The sequence below is a fragment of the Molothrus aeneus genome, chromosome 8 (genome assembly GCF_037042795.1).
Source record: "Molothrus aeneus isolate 106 chromosome 8, BPBGC_Maene_1.0, whole genome shotgun sequence".
Taxonomy (NCBI): Eukaryota; Metazoa; Chordata; class Aves; order Passeriformes; family Icteridae; genus Molothrus; species Molothrus aeneus.
The window spans coordinates 36,263,366-36,272,494 of NC_089653.1; the positions used below are offsets into that span (position 1 = coordinate 36,263,366).

The window sequence follows — 9,129 nt, forward strand, 5'->3', positions numbered from 1 at the left end:
TGGCGGGGGGGTTGTGAGAGGCTTGTGTGGGGGCTGAATTGTTGCCGAGCTGGAGCCAAGATCAAGATGCTGCCCTTAGAAGCTGGAGAAACACAGAGCTGGAGCTGCAAGAAGAGAGCTGGCAGTAAAATAAAGCTTGTGGGTCAAGAGCTGAAAGAGCTAAAATCACTGTAGGCCTGGTGCTGTCATCATTGCGGATCTGGGATGGGGGCTGAACATGGCATAGAAACCATAGGGCTGGCATAGAGACGGTAAAATAAAGCTTGTGGGTCAAGAGCTGAAAAAGCTGAAATCACTGGGCTGGTGCTGTCTTCATTGCAGGTCTGGGATGGGGGGTGAACATGGCATAAGAACCATAGGGCTAGCACGGAGACCTTAGTGTTCTTGCGTCGAAATCCCTGTAGGCCTGTGACGTGGCTGCAGGGGCTGGGGATTGTGACTGAAACTAGAACAGAACGTGTGGAGCGGGAAAGGGGGCTGCAGCCTTGCGCCTGAAAACCCCGTCGATGGTAGAATATTGTTTGCGCCTGGGATGGAACCTCTAGAGGTGGAACTGAAATCAATGTGGGGCTGGGAAGTGGACTGTAAGGCTGTGATTTGAATGAAAACAGAAAAGGTCCTAGACCTGTGAATGGGGCTGTGGGCAATGAGATGAACTTATGCAGGAGCTGGCACAGTGACAAGGGATTGTTGGGCGGGAGGTAAAATCACTGCAGGGCTGGAATATTGCTGGCGGGGGGGTTGTGAGAGGCTTGTGTGGGGGCTGAATTGTTGCCGAGCTGGAGCCAAGATCAAGATGCTGCCCTTAGAAGCTGGAGAAACACAGAGCTGGAGCTGCAAGAAGAGAGCTGGCAGTAAAATAAAGCTTGTGGGTCAAGAGCTGAAAGAGCTGAAATCACTGTAGGCCTGGTGCTGTCATCATTGCAGGTGTGGGATGGGGGCTGAACATGGCATAGAAACCATAGGGCTGGCATAGAGACAGTAAAATAAAGCTTGTGGGTCAAGAGCTGAAAGAGCTGAAGTCACTGGGCTGGTTCTGTCATCATTGCAGGTCTGGGATTGGGGGTGAACATGGCATAAGTACCATAGGGCTGGCATTGAGACGATAAAATAAAGCTTGTGGGTCAAGAGCTGAAAGAGCTGAAATCACTGGGTCTGGTGCTGTCTTCATTGCAGGTGGGGAATCAGGGCTGAACACAGCATAAGAACTATGACAAATCTTCCTCTCCAGTCTCTTATGCTCACACCAAACAGAACACTAAAAATGGCCATTAGTCGCTGGCTAGAGACTCAGCAGAAATAGTTAAACCACTTAATTTTGAAGTTGTTTGTTAAAATTAATTGAAATTTTATGCAGCTGGAGGAATTAATTGTGTCAGAAACAAATGGAAAGCAAAACTTGTGTTTCTCTTCTATCTGTGGCTGGTTCAACCTTCACTGGTGGAAGCTCCCAGAACAACTTTTAAGTTCCTGGTAGTTCTGCTTTGTGGCATTTCTGTTTAAGAATCAAGTACTCAAACTCAGTTTTTCAAATAAAATTTTCTTATAATTTTCACTATGTTTACAGTAACAAGAAGGACAAGGATCTGGAGGACCCCAGAGGAACCTGGACAAGCTCGAGCGCTGGCCCATGGGGATCTCAGGTGCTGGTGCAGCAGGCGGACAGGGGCAAGCCCCAGTGACAATCCAGGCTGGGGGCGAACAGAGTAGTCTTTTGTTCTGTGCCACCCTCACCTGCCAGGTTGTTTGCACTGCAATCACCTGCCTTGTTTGAAACATCCATCTTGAGCATTGCTGCGCTCCTCCCAAATCTAAGCACGGGCTGGGCTCTTCTGCTCGTTAACGCTGCAAATAAGAAGGCTGTACGTGTGCAGCACAGAGGATCCCACCCGTGAACACGAACTCTGCAGCGCCGTGCATGCACAATTAAAAAGCAGTAATAAAGCTACTCAAACATAAAAACACCCAGCAAAAATGCGTGCACATAGCGGCAGGAGTCAAAAAAGCAAACGGACGAGGGACGACTCGGAGAGCGGCGCATGCGCAGCACAGTGAGTTACGGCGCACGCGCAGCGGCGGGTCCGGGGAGGCGGGGAGGGAAGCTGCGTCTGGGACAGCTCGCTGTCTCCACCTGCTGGCTGACAGGAGGTGATGCTGACTCGGGAGAGCCGCGGTGTGCAGGGAGCGGCCGCAGCTGCGCACGCGCAGTGCCCCGGGACTGCCGCCCACACGGCGCGGCTTCTTACGCTCGGTGCCGCCGCCTCGTGCTGTAACAAACGTGCCGTACCGCAGCCGGGACCTCGCGCCTTCCCTGGGCGCCTCCGCCTCGTGCTTGTCCTGCCCTTGTGGGGCCACAGTGCCCAGAGTGCAAATCGCACAGCTGTGGCGGTGCTGCCGCCAGGCATTCGTAGTCTCCTGTTGCTTCTGTGGCCTGAATTGCTTCCAGTCAGCAAGGATTGTTCCCAAACGTCATCCCCTCTGGAGCTCGGTAAGGTTGTGTTCCCCGAAGTCCAGGTGCTGCTTCTTGGTGCTGTGTGCACTTCTTGCCTTTGCTGTGAGCAGCTTTGTGTTGCAGTTCAGTGAAGTCCAGTTCAGTGGTTTCTATACCAGAAACCCCTGTAGTGAGCAATCAAAAGGGAGGTCTCCTGTTCCTGCTATATCTTGGCTTTCTGGAATTGCTATATCCTCTTGCATGCCGGTATGCCTGAGAGAATTCATGCCATGATTCCTCCAATTTGGCACTAGTCTGTACCTTGCTTGGGGCACAGAGCATCCTTGAGTGCATTGTTAGGAATCTTAGCATGGAAGATACTTGAGATGTGAAGCTGGAGATCATGCACGTGTTTGAAAAGCAGAAAGGTTTACTGCACTATTGTCATGTTGTTTTGAATGCAGCAAAGGAAGGCCGTCTACTGGCTGGGCCTGTCATTTGCGCTAGCTCAGCTCTACTGTACAGAAAAAAAATGTTTAGTGCTTTGGGGTTGTGCATTTCAACTGTAATGTATTGTCAAATTTGTCTAATGGGTCTTGCATGAATTTTATGTGTTAATGTCGTTGCAAAGCTAAAGGCTGAGAGGGAATGCTGTCAGTAATACAGAAAATACTACTGTGGGCATAGAATGCATCTGAATACCTCTGAAGAGACTGTGCTACCTCTTAGCTAGACGCTCCCACCCAAATAGTTGACTTTAAAAAGAAAAGCAGACAGCGTGTCTTTTGTTTCTTCTGGTTGCTGAGGACTGTTACCACCTGTTGAGACTCTTGAGACCCTGCAGCTTCTTTTGTACGTTCGCAACTCTGTTGTGGCTTTAATTTGTTCTCTACCCCTATAATAAAGGTGGACTATGCACGACTGTATACACCATCTCCTGAACTAGTTGGATGTTATGGGGAATGCTAAGAAGGTGACAGATCAGTTGTTGTTTTAAAAACAAAGGCAATTCTTTGGGATGCTTCCAGAGTACAAATCTCACACTCGGTTGTTGCTTTATTGCCATTGAGGGTGCTTGCTTTTAAGTTGATGAACACTGGTAGACTGTCTTACTTTGTTTGAACAGCCATGGTTATTTCATCCACCTCCAAAGCTTGGGAAGAAACCAAAACAGTGTTTGGAAATTGTTTAGAATAAAGCTGGTGTTCCAAGAGTGGAGGAGTAAGCACTCAGGAGTCATTGAAGGAATCAGCTTTCCTCAGCATGAGAGGAACCAGCCATGGGCACTGCTGTGTAATATGGAGCACATGCAACCACTGCATCTCTCCGAGTGGCTGAGAACATACCTTCCAGTGTTTTGCAAGCAAGAGAGCTGTTTTACTTTTGTGTATAAATATTTTGGCAATAAAATACAGGGACTCTCATATCTATGTGTGTGGCTGGGTGCCTCTCTGTGGATATTTAGGTATCTCAAAGAAAACTGTCTGTACTTGTGACTGGGACCATTCTGAGAAGTTCTTTCCTTGCTGTCCTTCACAGGAGGATATTACTTGAGAAGCGCTTATGGAGCACTTTTGCTGCTCAAGAAATTCCAGGAAAAACAAGCTGCCCAGCTATCAGTGCGCCAGAAAAGCTGAGACCTTGTGCCTGACCAGTCTGTCAGCATCCTCTTACAGGGACCCTTCGTTGAGCAGTCCTGCTGGATTGGACGGAAGTCTGACTGACATTCACGGAAATAGGCCAAGAACGTAATGGAGACCTCTCAGCAGGCCTTTCCACTTTATGACCCCTCAGTAGGACTTCTTATTTGAATATTTACCTGCTGCTGGCAATTGCTAGCATCCATGAAGGAGTCACACTTTGGAATTTTATGGAACAGTTTATGGAACTATGCTCTTTATGAAATTGTGACAGGTTAAGGTTCAGGAATTGTTGGTGATGGTATCTGTCAGTGATAGTATTTAACTGCAAAAACTTACTCAAAGCAATATACAGACAAGTTGTAGTCCCCAATAAAAATATTCAGCAGGCAGAGTGCATTTCTAACCCAACAGGGGTTCCTATGGGGCAGAAGACAGGTTCAGCCCATTGACTGATCCCAGCAGTTATGATGGAGCCTTCACTAACTTTTTCTCCATTCTTGGCTTACTTTTATAGTATTTCTTTATATTTAGGTGAAGCTTGAGTGACTCTACTCATGCATATATTTGCTACTGATTGGTGTGAAATCCTCTCACTTCACTTTCAAAGATACAATCAAAAAAATGTATAGGGCTCATTTCCATTGAGAGGTTGTCATAATTTGGAGGCAGTTAACTTTGGGATGGAGGTGTGCATTTATATTACAATTAGGCTATAATGAACCACGTTCATCTGAGGAAAGCAATTTTGCTAGCTTGGCAGCAAGACATCTCTCTCACAGCTGCTATGCAGTTAATCAGCTTCAAAGTACCATCAAGTTGCTGCCAAGGATTTTGGCAGAGCCTGGTCGAGGTATCTCCATTCCACTGCACCCTTCCCTTAGCAGGTGCTTATGGTTGTATGGGGAATCATTGTGCAGCATGCCAACCCAGTTCCATCCTGGGAACACCATCTGTATTTTACCCTAAAATTTCTGTCCCGTTATAACTCCTGTTAGGATACAAATGTAACTTAGTTTTCTCTGATTTTACCCTCAGTCATCTTTCCATACAAACATTGCTCCACTCTCCAGAGGATTATTGTGAGCAGATGTGAGCTCTGCTGTCCCTTTGGACTGAGAAAGACAGAGGTTTTTTCCCAAGTTCCTTTTGAACCTGTTGTGCACCTGTTACAAGTCTTCAGTCTCCTGCAGTTTTGTGGGTCAGTCATGTGTAGAACAGCACAACTGGCTGGCATGCTTTGCTCATGAGGGGAGACAAGAGAAGAATCCCTCTGTTCACACCAGACTTGCAGCTGCCAAACCTCACCAAAGCACCTGAGGAGCCCCCAGGGATTGATGGCACAGAGGGAGCTGATGGAGGACAGCACAGCAGGCAGCCTGTCCTCCCATCAGGTCTGGCTTATGGTGCCACCCTGAGGGTTTCCCCTGTCTTCGGGCAGTACTAGCTACTGCAGCTCACTTGACAGAGACTCACTGTCTATACTGTGCTTGGCTACACTGGAGAGGATGAAGCTGAGGACAGCAATGGTTGCCTTCACATCCCCTGACTGCAGACGGGAGGGAGGGCGAGCTCTGTCACCTTGGGAAGGCATCTGCAGATTCATTGCTGCCCATCTCTGGAACATGGCTCTATCGGGGGATCGTGGTAAGGACAGCAGTGCTCACCTAACTTTGCACCTGAGGACAGCTTCAGGATCTTGTCATACTGTGGGAGAGCAGAGCTTCACAGTAAACACCAGCTAACACACTTACTACCAGTGTTAACACTAACAATTCTTACCCAAATATTAATACTAATAACACTTACTATGCATATTATTAATGCTAGTAGAGGCTGGTAGCGTTCCTAACACTGAGGCTTGCATGAAGAACACAAAATTAATTAATGTTGCTGATTATGCTATTGTGGTGTTGAAATACTTGGCCTCCACTGTGGTAGCCCCACACTTACCTCGATGGCCTCCCCCAGCAGGTCCCGAAGCACTGGGATGCAGATCAGCTTAAGCATCACTGATGTGATAAACAGAGTTCACTCTTTAAAAGTTTTAAAAGTTTAATAAAGGATAAAAGGACAAAATAATCTAGCACTGGGGTGCTTTTGGCACACGGCCACAGAGCACAGAGATAGCTTAAAATCATGTTCAATATATATGGTTACATTGCTGGGGTTACACGCCATATTCATTAGCTTATACATTATTCAAACATTCCTTTGAGTTTTTGGTGTTCCAGGAACTCTCTTGTTTGGTTTTAATCTCTGAGTTGTCTGCAGAACATTCTGTAAATTAGGTCTAAATATTTTATTTCTTTCTGTAGTTTTATCCTGTTGCTTCACACTCCCTGATAGCGCCGACAGAGCTGATAAATCTTCCTGGATGCTTATGCTTTGTTTTTGTCACTGTTATCACTTGGCCGGGCCACTCCGCAGATACAAGAAACACAGTAATTGCTTTACACCATTCTCTGAGTTAGTTACATAGAAGTATTTTAGTTTCTATTTTAACTTTCTGTTAAAGCCTACGATGTATTTATCACACTACTATTCATATGAAATACACAGTGCATACATAAACTGGCATATTACACAATACAAAGCAGTTAAAAGTAAGTAGAAGTTGTACCATATCAAAATACTTGTGATGCAAAAAGCTAATCTATGAATGGGAAAGCCAATATTGTTTTATCATCTATAACATCCGACCACTGTGGGGGAGAAGGAAGGTGAGCAGCGGGCCCGCAGCGGGCGGGGGGACGCGGGCACGTAACTTTGGCCAGGGCGCTGATCTCGGCTAGTCGGGGCAGGCCAAGTCCCCGCAGAAGCGGAAGCACTGCAGGGGAAGAGGCGCCCAGAGCCCGGAGCGGGCTCTGCACGCCGTCCCCACTCCCCGCTGCCAAACCCTTTCCCCACCATGTCGCCGCCGCTCCCTAGTCCGCGCTGCTGTCGCAGAGTCCGCCTTTGCGACCCGGAACCACTCCCGGGCTGCACCACCCCCACCGCCCCCCTCCCCGCTCCTGCCCCGAGTGCCGATGGGGCGCTCCGGTAGGGGCTCTGCGGGGGTCTTTTCGCCGGGACCTGGGCACGAGAGAGGGCCGGATGAGGGGACGGGGGAGGGTCTCGCGAGCGGGACCCACGGCGCCCGCGGACCCTTCGGGCAGCCCAGGCTCCGCCTCACGCTCCCACGGGCCGCAGCCTCACGGCTCCCAAGACTGCCAATCCCGGCCCGCCTTTCTCCGCCCGCCCTGTCCAATCACAGCCGTCCTTTCAATCCGGGCGCTGTCCCGCCAATCAGACCGCTCAGTCGCGGCCCGGCCCCTCAGCCTGGCCCCACTCCCCCGTACGCCTGAGGCGCCGTTCCCGCCACGCCGCTTTGGGAGCCGGCGGAACTGTGTCCCCGCTGCCGCTGCCTCGGCAGGCGCTGTTGGGGCCGGGAAGGGCGGGCCGGGAGCGAGCTTCAGTTCAGGTCCTGACCGGGATCAGGTTCTGGTCCAGGGAAACGGGCAGACGGCGGGGAGCGGGCGGACGCGGCCCCTGCAATGGCGGCGGGAGCAGCGCTTGAGGGAACTGCGGGAGGTCGCGGAGCCGAGCGCGGCGGGAATGGGCGGGCTGGGATTGGTGGGGCCGGCAGGCGCTGCCTCGGATTGTGATTGGCTGGCTGGTCCGGCCCTGGGGCATAAATAGCGTGCGTTGGGGCGGCGCAGGCGTCAGTTCGGCGGCGGAGCTGGAGCGACGGGAGGTGTGGCTGCGCGATCGGAGGAGCGGCGCCATGGGAGCGACGGGAGTTGCGGATGCGCGATCTGAGGAGCGGCGGGAGCTGCGGGTGCGCGATCTGAGGAGCGGCGCTGCGCCAGGACGGGACCCCAGTGGCAGCTGATCCGGGGAGCGCTGGTGAGCATGGACGCGACACCTGCGGCAGCATCTGGGAGCCGGTCGTGTCCAGTTCTTTCTGCCGCGCCCTGCGCGGCTCGGGTAGCTGGCGGCTGGTGTGCGGCCTGGAGTGGCGCGGGGGGGGAACCCGCTGCTGTCACTGGGGGCCGGGAAGAAGCCGTTTCGCGGTTTCTGGATTTAAAGTATTGTTCAGAATACGAGGAATAAAGCTTGCTTTTTTTGCATTTTTATTACTTTATTTTGTTTCTACTTACAATTATTTTCTCTTTATTGTGTTATTATTGCTCGTTTTATTACATCTTTTTGGTTTGATTTGTTTTCTTTACTAGATATCTGATGTTAATTCAGTAAGGGTTGTGGGACTGGGGCTGAAACACTATTTGTGAGATCAGTGGGGATATAAAACCCCAGGGTGTGGAATAATGATTTTGACATGAGTCAGGCCCAAAACAATGTGGAGCGGTGGAAATGCTGGGGCTAGATAAATGCCATGGGAGAAGGGCACGGAGCTGCAGCACAGGGCCTGCAGGATATGCCTGGGGGTTCCCAGCCCCTGCCCCGTGGTACCAAGCAGAGAGGCTGAGGGTGTGGGGGCTCAGAGGGGTTCCAGGGCCCAAGAACTAGCCCAAGGGTGCCTTTTGGGATGGGGGAGCAGGAGCCCGGTGGCTATTCCCAGCCCCTGGAGCTGCCTGGGAGGAAGTGAGGGGGCCTTTGTGCAGGTGCTGGGCTGAGAGCCAGAGTGAGGGAGAAAGTAGATGTTGAGCTTCAGGCCTCAAGTGTCCCCAAAGTTGGGATCCCACAGGGGTGGGTGGGACAACTTCTAGAGATATTGAAATGATGGCAGTAACTGATTTGTGACCTTATCAACAGCCCCAAGCTGCAGTGAGAAGCAGGAGCAGCTTTTAGCTACAGCCAGTAGGAAGCTGAGGAGCTGGAGCTGAGGCAGCAGAGCTGGAGGAGACAGAAATATGGTAGGGTTTGGGGTAAAACCCCTGTGGGGCTGGGAATAAAGAATGTGGAGCTGGGAGGTGAGCTGCATGGTTGGAGTTGAAATTGCTGTAAGGGCTGTGATCTAAGCTCAAACCACACAGAGCTAGAGCTAAAGCAAAGATCCTGCCCTGAGAAGCAGAAGTAGCGTTATGTGGCACTGCTGTGAAGATGTTGAGCAGG

The 9,129-nt window shown here is 50.7% G+C and overlaps 2 long non-coding RNA genes across 2 annotated transcripts; both read left to right on the top strand.

Moving 5' to 3' along the window:
• Positions 1–2,262: 2,262 nt before the first annotated feature.
• Positions 2,263–6,455, top strand: LOC136559739 (uncharacterized). The gene is made up of 2 exons (XR_010784042.1): positions 2,263–2,488; positions 3,971–6,455. It is a non-coding gene; the product is annotated as an uncharacterized lncRNA (long non-coding RNA).
• Positions 6,456–7,373: 918 nt separating this feature from the next.
• On the top strand, positions 7,374–8,197 carry LOC136559518 (uncharacterized). The gene is made up of 2 exons (XR_010784017.1): positions 7,374–7,534; positions 7,773–8,197. It is a non-coding gene; the product is annotated as an uncharacterized lncRNA (long non-coding RNA).
• Positions 8,198–9,129: the final 932 nt, after the last annotated feature.